The following is a 17,331-nucleotide window of genomic DNA, read 5'->3' as shown; positions in this document are numbered from 1 at the left end:
CCCTTATCATAGCTTGGTTGAATTTAAATTTGTTTTTAAAATGTCTAAGATGATTTCAGTTTTATAAAAATCGGCAGGTTGGAATGGAAAGCACAAACTTCATGTGCTTCTGGATATCAAGATTTGTTTTTTTTTACAATGGTCACAGTTAAAAACACCTGGCTCGTAATACATAATTACACTTCCTTAAGGTCATAAACAAGCAATAATCAATAAAACCTATACAGCTTGTAATTGTAATTAATCACTGACTGGTAGCTCACATGAGATAAGTGAAGAGTTCCTATGGTTTAAATGAATTCCCAAGATTATGGTCTATTTAAAAATATGGGTACTGGTAAGTTTTTTTGTTACTGCTTTTGTTTTTTCCTTTCTTTCCTTCTTAGTCAAGACTTGTAATGTTGTAAACTGGCCTCACAAAATACATTGTAATAAATTTTCTTTAAAAAAAAGGCTAAGCCTTTACACCATTTCTAGTGATACATTATCTTGACAATATTATGTACCACTTAAGTTTCCCCATTATGGCCTCTATCAATTCATCTGATATCCCTTTTTGACCAACCCATCTCCTTCATATACGGGCACATTGTCCATAGACTGATGAAGAAACTTTACATTTTAGAATAAAGATGCAAAGTATACAAAAATCACTAATACTGATGCAAAAACTAAAAATAAACAAGAAGCAGGGCTAAGGAAAGTATTTAAGCTCTCCTCAACCTGTTGGAATGGTGGTAACAGGAAGATCTGAGATGGGATCTGTGGGGAGGGGAGAAATAAAATTTACTGCTTTTAAAAAAAGTAAAACAAAAAAAAGACTTTTTTTTTTGTCTTTTTGCCATTTCTTGTGGCATATGGAGGTTCACAGGCTAGGGGTCTAATCAGAGCTGTAGCCACCAGCCTATGCCAGAGCCACAGAAACTCAGGATCTGAGCCACGTCTGCAACCTGCACCACAGCTCATGGCAATGCCGGATCCTTAACCCACTGAGCAAGGCCAAGGATCAACCCCACAATCTCATGGTTCCTTGTCGGATTCGTTAACCACTGCGCCACGATGGGAACTCCCAAAAAGACATCTTTAAAATCAATCCCCAGTCATAGACAAGTTCTCCAAAACCAGTATGTATCATGTACTGCCACTCCAACAAACAAACTGGGGGGAGAAAAGTTCTTTGATTACCTCACAATAATCTAGCCCTTTTACTCTGCTGCCTCTGCTGGGGGGCTTCTAGACTGCACTTGGGCTGGGCCTCGTGTGAGGGGGCTGTGCAGGCTGACACAGCTGCTGCGGCTGCCTCCTCCATGGGGCCACATCCTGCTCTGTTGGGGGCACCAGGCTTGCAGCAGAGGGCACCTCGCTGGTCTTGGTCTCCTCAGTCTTGCTGGGCTACCCTGTGGCCTTGGCCTCCTCACTGGCAGTCAGTTCCTCCAGTGCTGGATAGAGGCCTCCTGGGGATTGGCCTCCTGCAGCTCACGCCACCCCCACCACACTTCCTTGCCAGGCTGTGCTGCCTGCATCCTGGAGGCTGCACCTGTCCTGCAGGTAGCTGTGGCAACTGCAGGCGGCCTTGTCCTTGCTGCCTTTGGCAGAGGTGCTGGCCATGCCCTCAGCCTCAAGGCCCTCTTCTGCCTTCTTCTTGAAGGAAAAGCTGCTCAACTTGAAAGACTTTTTGAAGGAAATGTTTTCAGTACAGAGAGACAGGACACCAAGGCTTTTTGCCAAGAAGCAGTGTTTATTCATGCCAGTACTGGCTCAGCGGATTCATATACAGAGGCTGAGGCCCAAACACAATGGGGACACTGTCTTATATGCCCTCCATTATTTTTTCCTTTACACTTTGTTCCCTTTATAAGGTAACATACATTCTGTAAATTCTGGTTGGATGGTCTATGCTACAAAGTTGCACAGGCATACTGATTATATCATACCACAGCAGAGCCGTGCATGCCTGCATAGATGCTGATTGTGCAAGTTGCCTTCCCTTTGTTCTGGGCGGGCCCTTACCACAATTCCATAAAAATAATGACATTCAAAGTGACCAAAGAAGGGGGTTTTTGTTTCCATTTGGACAAGAAAACAATACATTTGTGAGGAATTGACAGGAAAAAATATTTTAGGCTCAGGGTACTAATTAGTAAAGAAGTAACAAGGTTTGTTACTTGGTCCTACAGTCTGTTTCTGGTAAAATGAGTATCTTATACCCTCATGACACAGAAAGGAGAATTTTATATTTTTATTTTTATTTATTTTTTTAATCTTTTTAGGGCCACACCTGTGGCATATGGAAAATCCAAGACTAGGGGTTGAATCTGAGCTGCAGTTGCTGGCCTCCACTACATCCACAGCAACACCAAATCCAAGCCATATCTGTGAACTACACTGCAGCTCCCAGCAACACCAGATCCTTAACTCACTGAGTAAGGCCAGGGATCAAAACCACATCCTCATGGACATGAGTTGGGTTTGTTACCACTGGGCCCCAATGGGAATCCCTATAAAATAATTTTTAGTTATGGTTTGTACATTTTTTTAAACACAATTCTATTGCATACTTAATAATCTACAGTGTAGTGTAAATCTAAGTTTCATATGCACTGGGAACCAAAAAAAAAAAATTGTATAGCTCCTTTTATTGCAATATTTACCTTATTGTGGTGGTCTGGTACTGAACCCTCAGGGTGTCTGAGGTCTGCCTAAATGTGTCTTTGTACTTTCCTACAATCTTTAGCATAAGATTTCCACAAGTAATGACTCACTAAATGTGTGTTATTAAACATTTCCCTGTTGTCAGGCTGGTGAATGTTCTCTATCTCTGTTGATATATGGCTGGTAGATGTTCAGCAAAATAAGAAGTAAACAGCGTTTGAAGGTTCTATCTACTAAAATAGTTCGTAGGAACAAGGGCCATCTTCTCCTAAAAAATGTGTTGGGAAAACACTTTCCAAAAAGATAGCCAATCTGCTTCCAAAATAGCTACATTGTATACATAGAAACACAGTAGAGAATGGTGATGACTAGGAGCTGGGGGTGGGAGAATTGAGGAGATGTTGGTTAAAGAGTTAAAACTCACAGTTATGAGAAAAACAGCATTGAGATTAAATTTACAGTACTGAATTACATACTTTAAAGTTGCTAAGAGATTAGCTGTTAAATGTTTTCACCACTAAAAATAAACAATAATTATATGTCCAACTGGTGCAGGTGTTAGCTAAAGAAATGGTGGTAATTGTATTCCAGTGTATAAATGTATCAAATAAATACTGTACTGCACAATTCCAGGGAGCAAGGAAAATGAAGAAAATGTTGCCCCTGTAGTTGTGCAACATGGCAGCCTTAGGTGATACTCTCTTTTTTGGTCATGTTCTGAATGATAATTTATAATATACAAGTCATTTCAGGCTTCCAACAAGCATACATTTCTATGTGTTCATTAAAATCTACTGCTGAATGTAACAGAAAATAATGCTTTACAACTGTGTGTTCTGCCTTATTGTAATCAATTTATTTCTTCACCTTGAAACAGGTAAATGCAAGATTTGTGTGTGTGTGTGTGTGCAAAGTAATTTATGAAGTGATAAGCGTAAGCCAATGTACATCTACAAATACTCCAGGGGTTGTCTTTCTTCTGAAACTTCACTGGGTACTAGATAGAAACCTACATTTTTTTCAGGGTCTTATAATATTAGATGACACTGTAGGCTATCATCATTACAATAAGATATTCTTTAATATATGGTAAATGGTGCCTTAGTAATGTAGTGATTTTTGCCTTATTGCAATTATTTGAGTGATGATGTCTATACAAATATAGTTAATTTAAATGTCATAGGAGATATTGTTGAGGCCAAGCTCAAAGTAAGTAATTATAATAATTTGTCACATGTTAAACTGAACGGGCTAATGTGTTTGTACCACCGGAGAGCTTTACTGCCATTATCTGCTTCTCTGGTTACATATTTGAAGGATGGAGTTTGTCCTTGCTTCCTTTATTATGATTCTTTTCCAAACTCCTTTTCCCATCAGGTGCTTCTCTGTCTCCTGGGGTGATAAATCTCTTTGGGTTTCACTCTTTTCAGACAAGACCTAATTTAGCTTCCTAAACATGACCTCCCCTGCAGAACTTTTAGTATAACTTCCCTCCACCATGAGGGAAAGAGCTGTAATGACTACATTATTATTGAAAATTGGATAATTAACTCCCTAAAGGGTTTTACATTTAACTTAAGTTGGCTTTCTTACATCATGGAAGAAAATCATAGAGCTGGAATTAACACATCAGAGACAAGCAATTGAGAAAGAAAAAATCTGTCTGCACAACTTCCCCTCTGCCACTGTGATAAGATATGGAAACTTTATAGGCAACTGTCTACTTATAAATACCCACTTTTAGAAAATAGTTGAGTGGCCAATGTGTGTAAGTTCAGGCATGATAAAGATACCAATGAAAACTCGGTACCTTAAGACTCCTTGTTGCTGGAAAAAAACCTTAGGTGTGTTCAAGGATTAAATAAGATATCCTTGCATTTTTAATAATGAGAGAGAATTATTCACTAATCTATAAAAGTCACAATATAAATACATTACTTGTATTTTAAAATATAAAAATATAGGGTTTTGTGTATAAAAATCTGCTAGGGATAACAATGTATAATAATAAAATTCTGAAGTTTCATGTAATCTAATACTGAACAGACTGCTTATGGAAATATTTTTTATATGTAATGTACATAGGGAATTAAGTAATAACTACATTTATAAACATTTTCAAAAAAATTTCCCCCCTAGTCAGGAGACGGTCAAAGTAAAAATTTCCAGAATTAACAAAGCCTTCTATATGCACCCTCCTAACTCTCAAATTTTAGGTTTTGCATATTTCTGTTCTGTTTAAAGAAAGGTTTGAACTGGATAGTCCTATACTGATTTGGTCCTATCAATGCACACATTTACTTCTATCTTTGGGGAGATTAAAAAAAATAGTTTGGAATATATCTATCTACTAAAGGACTATATTAGATCAATTTGACCAGAAATTGAAGCAGTAATGGTGACAGAAAAATAGCAGAAGTTTCAGGAGCCTTTAAACCATCAAGATGAAGTCATTTAACTATTCTTCTGTTCTGCTCTTTGGTTTTAAGCGACATTTAAAAAAATGGATATCTAAATTTTTCACTAGGAGAGAAATCATGTACTTTACCTAATGAGTAAAATCAAAATGACAGACAGTATTAACCATTGTTTAGGATGTGGAATAGCCAGAACACTCTCTCATTGAAAACGTGAAAGCTGAAGTGTGGATTTTCATACTTCTTTGGAAACAAGTATGATGATATTTACTAAATCTAAATTTTATACACACATGTGTATACATACATTTTCAAACCCTGTTCATACACACAAGATTAATGAGTGTGTATCTCTAACTAAAGACATGTAAAAGAATTACTAGCATTACCAGTAATACAAAAGAGGAAAAAAAAATACTCAACTGTCTATTAACATTAAAGTGGATAAAAAATAATGATATATTTGCACAAAGAATTATTATATAGCACCAAGAATAATGTACTGTAACGGCATGTGACAACAGAGATGGAATGAACAAATATGTGGTTGAATGAAATGGTACCTGCCATAGGCATCCACTTATGTGTGGTTCAAAAACACACAAAACTAGTTTATTATAATAAAAGTTAAGAAATACCTACTTCTTGGTGGTAAGAGACCAGCAGGTTAGGAGGGAGCATACAGAAGAATTTGTTGATTCTTGAAATGTTTACTTCTTGATCTAGATCTTGACTACAGGGTAATTATTTTCAAAAATGTAAATTCGTATAGTTATGATTTAAGTATTTTCTACTTGTAGATTGCACATCAAAAATATTTTCCAAAAGGAAAGTCTGTTCATCATTAGATTATAGAAATGTCAGTATTTTATTATTATATATTATTAGCCCTAGGAAAAAATTGTGTACACAAAAATGCCCAGTATGTCATATTATATTGTATCATATATCATATCATATTTTATATTACTCCAGAGTGTAATGTGGCACTAGGTGGTATCTTTATACCTCTGAGACTGATACCCATCTTTGCTTGAACTTTAATCTGAATCAGTCTCACTCCTGCCATGCTGCTCAATATAGCACCTAGATGATAGATAAAATTTCCTAAGAGAATAAATTACATTTTTTTGTCTTTTTGATTTTTCTAGGGCCACTCCTGTGGCATATGGAGGTTCCCAGGTTAGGGGTCTAATTGGAGCTGTAGCTGCAGGCCTACACCAGATCTACAGCAATGTGGGATCTGAGCCACATCTGTGACCTACACCATAGCTCATGGCAACACCAGATCCTTAACCCACTGAGCAAGACCAGGGATCTAATCTGTAACCTCATGGTTCCTAGTTGGATTTGTTAACCACTGAACCATGATGGGAACTCCAAGAATAAATTTCAAATGGGATTTCACAGAAGAAGTGGTTACTCTCATTAGATGTACAGAAGCACAAGCTGAATGTTAATGTTGTGTATATCAAAGAGTCTGCCATCGCCTCCATGTAAATACCTGCCTTGAGCAGGGAGCACACTCTGCTGGACACGTGCTGACTGCATAGAGGAAGAGTTTGCTAATGGCCTTGTATGGATCATAGGCCCTCCATCACTGCCAGCAGTAGACACTCAGAATCTGCAAAGGTGCAAGAAATCAGGAATTGCTGAGTACAGCCAAAGAAGGGGATTGACTTGTTCTTGGCCAAAAGGTCAAAAAGCCTTTTGGGTCCAATAGCTGTGGAATAGCTAAGGTCACAGGAAAGTGACTGGGGAAAAAGACATTGGTACACACAGCTGGGAATCCATTCTTATTAAAATGATCATTCCAAGATTTGCCTGAAGGTTAACGAGATAAATAAGTAGGAACAGGGTAAACAGGGTCACTTTCATCCCTGGAGTACTGGTGATTCCCAATAAAAATGAATTCAGTCACAGAGGAGAAATTTTATTTTTCCATTTTTACCTTTTTGTCTCATCTAAATTTTGGACAAAATGATCAAGAAAAGGATAGGCAAATGCCCGAACCTCTACAAAATAGCTGTAAAGCAGAACACAATTTCTTTCTGTAACTGTCTTTTTACATGCAGAAAAGTATTCAGCCATATACCCACTCTTTCAGAGAAGCAATATAATCTACTTAATAAAAACAAATGAACAAGTAAGAAACTGCGACATGCATTGAAAACCTTTAATCTAAGTCTGAATGTCATCATGGTGTATAAAATTTTCTATGAACTTTTCATTTTTCTGGAAGGTTTTTTATCTCTAGAAGTATAATTGAATGAATGTGTGTCTCATTCTACATACAAAATACCATGAAAGAGACACCAGTGTTAGATACCAGGCTATAAGATATAAGACTGAGCATTTTCTATGTTTGAAAATATTCACATGGACACCAAAAAAAAAAAAATGATTACCATTGTTATGTTTCTCAAAAAACAGTTAAATTAACCTTTGGTTGAAAATGCTTTTCTGGAGCATGGAGGAGGTGATATCCTCTGAAATTGTAGGTGTGGGGAGTGGGGGGTCAATGGGGAAGCAGCTGGCTGGTGCCCCAAGCTTCTGAGATCCTGCCACTCTCTGTGGCTTGGTCACAGAGACAGTTAGCCTCACCAGTGTCCAGCACCTAGTGGAGCGAGGCCAGACAAGGGGCACAGGCAGGGGACCCTTCTGCCTCCCACATCCAGCTGCCTGGGCTGCCTGGTGGGGCACTGGTGGCTGTGCCCATCCATGCCTGAGAGGATATAGTGGCCAAGGTCCGTAGCTGTAGGTACGATCCTGCCAGTGCCCTCATCACAGCCTGTATGAAAACCCATGGACAATCCTAAATATGTTGACAATGATGAGAATTGGCTTGCCTCCAGCTTTGGGCTATTTGACTATCTAAGAAAATTTTAATATTGCACCAGGAATTTTTGCTTTAACTCATTTGTTGGATGGATTTATTGCTTGAGACTGGGCCAATCAAAAATCAGCTTTGGGACATGCGCTTCTTCCACTTGCTGTTCAAATATTTACCAGTGTCTTACATATTAGCTTGACCTATGAAGATCATATTCTGGTTACACTTATATGGTAATTTTGAGAGATATAGGATTGTGAATGCTGCTGCTTTTTTATGTCAGATATTGAACACTTCCAACAATGCAAACGTTTTCTAAGTATTTCAATCCTTGTTACACCACTGCCAGGTTAAAACCAACCTTCATCACCAAGGTAAGCACAGAGGTCCAGTTAATATTGATGGCAGCTTTTTTGGCAGCTCCAGTTTTCAGCTATGCTGACAGCATTTATCTTCAGATCCTGTGGTGTTTTACCTCTTTAACCACAGCTGCATCAGCTTACAGATACTATCATCATGGTTGGCAAACTGTTCAGGTGCTAAAAGGCAGATGAAACTCATCCATCATCATTAGCAAGGAAGCAACATAGATCATCAGCAAGGTAGAGCAAGTGGAAATCTATGGGCATTCCCTTATTTTGGTGTTCAGCTTGAAAAAGGTATTGTCAGAACAAATTGTGTCATCAAAATTTAAGTAATGTGCATTGCAAATAAGCTTCATCATGAGCATAAGCAAAATTTCCAGTGTATTTTTAAATACAAATAAAACTATAATTTAGAATTTTTTAACTTAGGTTTCTTGATTAATTTATGGCAGAAATTATTCCAATTATTGTCATTTTTAAAATACATACAAAAATATTTGAGAACATGGAAACTGAAGAATTGCCACTTCTCTTTAATAGAATTTAGGTTGTTCACAAAGCACTAAGGAATTACCTGGATTTGAGTATACATCCTATACACTTGGCTACATAGTTTTAGGTTTGATTTTTGGATCTGTGTACCCAATAACAATACATGTGATCAATATTTGAATGTTTAAGGTAATGACAATAAACGTATCTTTAGTAATGGATGAAGTAAACATAAAGAGATTTAAAATGTAGTAAGTTCTGAAAATAATTCAATAGAAGGTGTTCAGAAGACTTCCAACCTCTCAGGTGCCTAACAGTTTATGTATCAGTAAAATAAGCACAAAGTAGTTGGAAAATGAAAATGTATCTGTTACCCATCCAAAAGGCAGTAATTTACATCATTCCTTCCCACTGTATCTGTTAACATGACAATGTACGATATTGGAACTTGTACTCATATGTTATGTAAATAATCTGAAACTGTGTATTTTTCAAAGGATTTTTTTAAAGTTTGAGGAATCTTCTTTTATTAAGACGTTAAAAGGAATAAAAGAGCTGGAAAAAAAATGCTTTTCTCTTAGTTCTAGAAACCAGGAGCCTACAAGTGACTGATAATGAAGATGATTATGTTACTGGTCTTGCTCTAAGTTATCCTTAGAATTTGGTGAGACATGAAGTAAGCATTATTGAACTTTACTCTAGAAATATATATTATTGCTTTGCCAATGTACTCATTAAGTCTCTGTGGAGTGGTCCTGTGCCAAAGGATGCATTTCTTCATCTGGCAAAGAAAAGTAATTTTTTTTAAAAAAAATGCAAACAACAGAATTTAACACACACATTTACATATCTTTAATTTCAAAGACTTTATATTTTAAAAAAGTGAAAATAGTATGAGGGAAAATAAGTGTTTCTGATATACATATGTGTGTGTGTACTTGTATCTGTTGTGTTTGCATGTACGCATGTCTCTGTTGATAGAAGAATAAGAATGTCAGTGATGGATATATCACTTATATGGGGAATCTAAAATATGGCACAAATGAACCTGTATACAAAACAGAAACAGACTCACAGACATAGGGAACAGACTTGCAGTTGCCAAGCTGGTGGAGGCAGTGTGATAGACTGGGAGTTTGGGGTTAGTAGATGCAAACTGTAACATTTAGAATGGATAAGCAATGAGGTCCTACTGTATAGCACAGGAAACTATATTCAGCCTCTTGGGATAGACAAGAAAGCTAATACAAGAAAAAGAATGTATATGTATGTATGACTGGGTCACTTTGCTGTATAGCACATTTTAGCATAATGTAAATCAATTATACTTTAATAAAAAAAAAGAGTTCTCATACTTGCTCAGTGGAAGACAAATCTAGCTAGGATCCATATGGACTCAGATTCAATCCCTTGCCCTGCTCAGTGGGTTAAGGATCCAGCATTGTTGTGAGCTGTGGTGTAGGTCTCAGACAAGATTTGGATCTGGCATTGCTGTGGCTGTGGTGTAGGCCAGTGTCTACAGCTCCGATTGGACTCCATACACCATGGGTGGGGCCCTAAAAAGACAAACAAATAAAAAAAGAAAAATAAAAAAAAATGTCTGATTTTTTTTTTTAAACTTGAATGTATGTGGCATGTAGTTTTCATGGAGTTGAATTTGCAAATATGGCTATTTATAATGTGGTACCTTAATTGTTTCTAAAATCAAATATTAAAAAAAAACCCTTAAACTCAAATATATACCAATCTGGTGTAAAAGAGTAAAGGCTTTCCTTTGAATCTAGATTTAAAATATAATTAAATCAATCATTTTATACATACTAATAAATTGAGACATATTTTTCCAGTTCCAGTAAGAAAATATTTTTTGACCATTAAATTGATGAGTTTATTAAATTGAAAAGGTAGACACAAAATGAGTAATTTACAAGTCTCATTTTTAATGTAACTATTTTCTCCTATATTCTTATATTTGGAAAATCAGGAACTTACCTGAGCAGGTCATTCTCTACTTGGTACTGAGGGCAAAAAAGTAAACAAGTGGCATTTTATCTTACTAGGTAGCATTTGGTACCTAAACAACTGAAGCTTCCACCCTCTGGTTCAATGTATGCTAATATGTGATTAATTATATTTTCTGTGCTCTATTTCCCCTTGGAAAATATAGCAATGGCTTTAGCAAAATTGAGCTTTATTTCTTCACTATTGTCAAGACTTTGATCTGACAGGAAGAAAACCACAAATTATTTTTTATTTTAAGCTGCACAGTTTATTATATCTACATCTAGTCAAAGCAGAAATCCAATGAAACATGAAAAATCTCCCCACATAGTAATTTATATTTTCTTCCCTTTATTTCATTGTATTTATTTTATTTCTTCCTTTATGAAATGTTCCCCTTCCCCACATCATTTAGGAATGTTCCCTGTCCTAAGAGTCTATGAACAATGTCAAAAGCAATGCATGAAAGGCCAATAGTTTAAAAAATCAGTGACTATTCTCAACTCTTAAATTACGTTCATAGTTAATACAGGTGTGGTTTGAGAAAATACCTGTATTCCACTAACAAACAAGCTTTAGAGATGGAAAATGGGACATGTTCTTACTTTATGCCTGTGCTATCTCTTCACTTTTAGAGTATTGGTTTACTCATGAGTATTAAATGCTTAGTATGACTCATCTTATAATTTCCTTTCTGTTTAGTGAGTCAAAAACAAAATATTTATATAAATAAGAATACATGAATTTAATTTCCCTTAACAATCTTTTATTTTATTTTATTTATTTATTTATTTATTTATTTATTTATTTATGTGGCAGCACCCATGGAATGTGGAAGTTCCCAGGACAGGAATTGAAACTGTGCCACAGCAGTAACAACGCCAGACCCTTAACCCACTGTACTACAAGAGAACTTCAGTAAGAGCAGTTTAGATTCATTACATTCAAGTAGTAAACTAACAGCTTGAGGAGGGTTTGGAGAAAAAATTACTCCTATACCACTGATCTGTACACAGTTTGCAATTTTATCATTTGGCATTGGAAGAAAAATAATGTCAGCAAGCTGTGTCTTCGCTTTTGAGAAACTATATGAATGTGTGTGTATATGTGCATGTATCCTATATACATTTTTGTGAATTTGTTTTTTATGTGCATGGATACAATGTTGAACTGAGGTGAAGGAGACAGGGTGGTAGTTCTTGGTATGTGGTTTATGTATGTAACTGTTATATTCCAATGTTGTATTCCTTTGATTCTGCTTAATAATTGGCAGGGATAATGTTTATAGTCATCCCTTTATGGTACACACAATATACCATTCAGGAAATATATATACATTCTCTTGAATAAATATCACACATTCTCTTGAATAAATATACATATATATACATTCTCTTGAATAAATATCACACATTCTATTGAATAAATATCAAATATCAATATCAAATATCATTTACAACTATAGTTTAACAGATAATGATTACTTTTAAAATTGGTAAACATGTATTAAATATAGTAACACTAAAAAACATTTATTTTGAGTTCATGCCTATATTACAAAAAATAACTTATACCCTGGCATATGGATGTTCTGGGGCCAGGAATAGAATAGAATCCAAGCTGCGCATGCGATATACTGAACCATGCCAGGGATCAAACCTGCAGTTCCGATCAGCAGCAGTTGGATTCTTAACCCACAGTACTAAAGCAGGAATTCACAACATGTATCTGTTTTTAACTGAAGAAAAGTTTTCTCAAATAGAAAATAGCCAATACTGTGTTGCTTTTTTGAATCCATAGAAGAGGGTATATCAGTTTTGTTCAATAGCACTAAGCACTTATACGTCTAAAGTCTTCCCTAATTCACTATGTGGTAAAAAATATGTAATTAATAAATATGTTCTCCATAATATTTGATGCAAGTTTATTTAATAGAGGTAACATTATTTATTTTCATGAAAAGAAGAAAATGACTAGGAAAAAAAAAAAAAATAAGAAAATCCCATCCAGAAACAACCTAATTGTCCATCAACATATGAATGGATTAAGATATGGTATCTATACACAATGGAATACCACTCAGCCACAAAAAGAACAAAATAATCTCATTTGCAGCAAGATGAATGGAACTAAAGATTCTCATACTAGGTGAAGTAAGTCAAAAAGAGAAAGAAAGACAAATACCATATGATATCACTTGTATATGGCACAAATGAAGCTTTCTACAGAAGAGAAACTAACTCAGGGACAGGGAGAACAGACTTGTGGTTGCCAAGTGCGAGAGGGAGGAAGTGGTATGGACTGGGAGTTGGGAGTTTGTAGATGCAAACTATCATATTTAGAATGGATCAGCAATGAGATCCCACCATGTAGCACAGAGAACTAAATCAAATCATGCGATGGAACATGATAGAGGATAATGTGAGAAAAGAATGTATGTATATGTGTAACTGGGTCACTTTGCCATATAGCAAAAATTGACAGAACATCGTAAAGTAACTAATACAAATTAAAAAAAATGAATATCCATTCCAGAAATTTTAGTATTTGTGACTGAACTTGTGGTTTTTCTTGGCTGTGTCTCTATCTGCCCACTTGGTGTTGTTTGTCTCTGGAATAACGTAGAGTTTATATCTATGTCTGTGTCTAGTCCCTGGGTTTTTCAATATTTGGTTCTCAGGGGAAAAAAAGGACTTCCCATATTGGCTCAGTGGTAACAAAACCAACTAATATCCATGAGGGTGTCGGTTTGATTCCTGGCCTGGCTCAGTGGGTTGAGGATCCAGTGTTGCCAGGAGCTGTGTTGTAGATTGCAGACATGGCTCATATCCTGCATTGCTATGGCTGTGGCATAGGCTGGCCGCTGTAGCTCTGATTAGACCCCTAGCCTGGGAACCTCCATATGCCATGGGTGTGGCCCTTAAAAAAAAATAAAATGAAAATTTTAACTCAAGTCACCATGCATAGAGATAACCATATTTCCTTGCCTTATTTCCAAACAAAATGAGATCTTAATAAGTATATTTACATATAAAATATTCTGAAGAGGCATTATGTTCCTTGATATTAATATATACACATTTATTTCATCCACATTCTGGTTTATATACAATTATTCATACATCTTTGGCTTTTTTATATTATTTTAGTGGAAAGAGGGAAATTTATATAGAGAAATGCATATTTAACTCATAAGGGAAAAACTATGCTTTTCAAAATCTATTTAGAGTGTAATACACATATATAAAATATTCATTTGATAAAGTACACTGTAAATAAGATTTCAGAAATGAAAATTGTCCCTTCAACTAGAACCAGGCCAAAAAATGAACAATGACTAACATCTCAGAAATTTCCCATAGACTGATCGCAAGTTGATGTCCAACATGATAGGTTAGTTTGTAATTTTGTGATGTGTATAGGAATCAAATTGCATTTTTTTCCATTTTTTTCTTGCTCATTGTACTCAGTAGTATGTTTGTGAGATTTCTCCAAATTGTTGCATGTGGAAGTATTTTATTCATCTTCATTGCTGTGTAGTTTTCCAACCACAGGTTTACCATGAAGGAATTTATCAAATCTAGGGCAGGTGTCAGCAAACTATGGTGCATACAGTTTTATTGGAATTGGGACATACTAGTTTTTAATATATGCCCTCAGGAAACTTTGGTACATAAAGATTTATTGGAATTGGGGAATACCACTTATTTATATATGTTCTAGGATAAGACATGGGCAAACATAGGTGTTTACAACAATGAGTTGATAGCCTAAAACCCCTAAAATGTACATGATTTAAAGCATATTGGTTAATTGATTGTATATGGTATAGGTGGAAACGCTTAAAGCCTGCTATAAAAATATGTATTATTCATAGTTTCTTTCCAGTATGATACCTAATGATAGGTTACAGTGTCATATAAATGCTCCCTTGAAAAACAGAAGAGCTTCTTGGGAGTTATTTCCTTTCTGAAATGTTTTCACACCAGGGTGTTTAAAAATGGCAGCTAGAAAATCTAAGACATTTGGTAGATTTTAGTGTCTAAAACTGTAGTGTGTAATTTAAAATGATCTGAGTCTTATTTCATCCTTCAAATATATGGGTATATCTATGTATCTTAACAAGTTGATTCAGTGTTTTAATCATCAGAAACTAGAGCAGAGGCAGAAGAAATACAGATATTAAGAAAATACATAGATGAATGCTCTTTAATTCTAGTGTAATTATTATGCAAGTTTTTAAGATCAATTACCTTAATATTCAGAAACATTTTATGTATTTTCTTAAAAGACATAAAATATGTGTATACATTGTAAAATACGTAAATTATATAAAATCTATATTAGGTGTGTGTATATATATGTATATATTTCTATATCCAAGCTGTATAAGTATGTCAAAATTATACATACATAATTGTGTTACTAACTTCTGACAGACATTTCAAAAATGTTAGCTGGTGTTTTAAATTTATTATTCAATTGTTTGTTTTCCAATGTTTTGTTCCAGACAATATGCAGTGCTTTGGATAACAGAAATGGGATGTCCAATCATTGTGCAAAAATGCTCACAATCTCATATCAAAGTCAGAAATTTAGTATATAAGGTGTTATTAAAATAATGCGTAAAGGAGTTGGTTTATTAGAAATTACCAAAAAAAAAAAAAAAGGAGCATTTAAATAAGTTACAGAAGGAGAAAGAAGGGAAGTAAATTTTCCTAGAAGGGTAATAAAGGAGTTGATTGTTGTAATTAAAACACCATGGTATATTTTGCCAAGGCACTTTCCATTGCTGTTTATAACATAACCATTGGAATTGTTTTTCCTTCTTTTTGCTCCCCAGTTTTATTGAGATGCAATTGAAAACATTCAGTTTCCTTGAGCTGTACAATATATTTTTTGGTATATGTATAGTCTGTGAAAAAGTTGCTAATATAAGGTTAAAAAACAGATTGATTACCTCACCTAATTTCCTTTTTATTTTCATTGTGTTGAGAACATTTAAAATACACTTTCTTTTTTTTGAAAATCTTGCTGATTCTGGGCAGCAGAGAGCACGAGCATCAGGCAAGCAAGCAGCCCTCTCAGAGGCACCTGCCACCACCGACTCCAGGCGTCTTTCTGAGTCCTCGAGTGCCAGGCCCATGGCACCTGGGACCCGTAGTCCACAACATGTCCTCCTCAGGCCCTGCTGCAGAGGGAGAGGGAACCCGCACCCAGCCCGTGTCTGAGAAAGAGCCCAAAATGCCAGGCCAAGAGAGGAAAGTGAAGAGGAGGATGAGGACTATGAGGAGGAGGAAGAGAATGAAAGGAGTCTAATCATGGAAAACAAGAGGGAAAAGTAAAAAGTAGAGAGGTTGACAATGCAGGTCTCTTTCTTACAAAGAGAGCTATTTACAATTGCACAAGGGAAGGGGCAGAAACTTTGTGAAATTGAAAGGATACATTTTTTTCTGAGTAAGAAGAAAACAGATGAGCTTAGAAATCTACATAAGCTGCTTTATAACAGACCAGGCACAGTGTCCTCATTAAAGAAGAATATGGGTCAGTTCAGTGGTTTTCCATTTGGAAAAGGAAGTATCTAATATAAAAAGAAGGAAGAAATGTCAAAAAAAATTAGAAATGCCATGTTAAAGAGTATCTGAAAAGTTCTTGATTTGGAAAGATCAGGTGTAAATAGTGAACTGGTGAAAAAGATCTTGAATTTCTTAATGCATCCAGAGCCTTCTGGCAAACCATTGCCAAAATCTTAAAAAAAAAAAAAAAAAAAAAAAAACCTCTAGCAAAGGCAACAAAAAAGAATGGAATTGTTCTGGAATGGCCAAGAAAGCTCAGCAAACCAAATGTCCTGAAATTCTTTCTGATGAATCCAGCAGTGAAGAAGACGAGAAGAAAAATAAGGAAGGGTCTTCAGATGAGGCAGATAAAGAAAGTGAAGAGGAGCCACCAAAGAAGACACCCAAAAAAGAAAAACCCAAACAGAAAGCGACTTCTAAAAGTAAAAAATCCGTAAAATGCGCTAATGTTAAAAAGGCAGATAGCAGCACCATCAAGAAGAATCAAATCAGTTCCAAAAAAGAAAGTGAATCAGAAGATAGTTCAGATGATGAACCTCTAATTAAAAAATTGAAGAACCCTCCTACAGATGAAGAGTTAAAGGAAACAGTAAAGAAGTTATCGGCCAGCGCTAACTTGGAGGAAGTCACAATAAAGCAGATTTGCCAAGAGGTATATGAAAATTACCCTGCTTATGACTTAACTGAAAGAAAGCAGTTCATAAAAACAACTGAAAAAGAGCTGATTTCTTGAGAAAGAGGACAAAGACAGTTGACTTGTACCCATGGATTTAAAGATCTGATTTAAAACATTATACCAGCAAAGAGAATGTATTTCCTTTTCTAAATGCTTGCAAGCATTGTGTTGGTAGAACTTCCTGCTGACCTTTTTAATCTTGAGTGTTACATAATTTGAGTGTGCCATTTTAAATTGCATTTCTCTGCAGTTTTTAGTTTAAATTTTTGCATGGCAGTAAGTGTCCCTTGCTTTTATAGTTGTATTTTGTACATTGGAT

General features: G+C 35.6%; 2 pseudogenes; both read left to right on the top strand.

Moving 5' to 3' along the window:
* Nucleotides 1-327: 327 nt before the first annotated feature.
* Nucleotides 328-8,456, top strand: LOC146398917 (cardiolipin synthase (CMP-forming) pseudogene; annotated as a pseudogene).
* A 7,476-nt stretch (nt 8,457-15,932) lies between these two features.
* On the top strand, nt 15,933-17,200 carry LOC100511315 (protein DEK pseudogene; annotated as a pseudogene).
* The last annotated feature ends 131 nt before the right edge of the window (nt 17,201-17,331 follow it).

Source organism: Sus scrofa, chromosome 10, assembly GCF_054392235.1.
Source record: "Sus scrofa isolate SSC_HxYL_T2T_F1_AM1 chromosome 10, Sscrofa_HxYL_maternal_Yorkshire_Landrace_v2.0, whole genome shotgun sequence".
Taxonomy (NCBI): Eukaryota; Metazoa; Chordata; class Mammalia; order Artiodactyla; family Suidae; genus Sus; species Sus scrofa.
The sequence above is the reverse complement of the archived record's forward strand: the minus strand, read 5'-3'. Positions and strand labels throughout refer to the sequence as shown.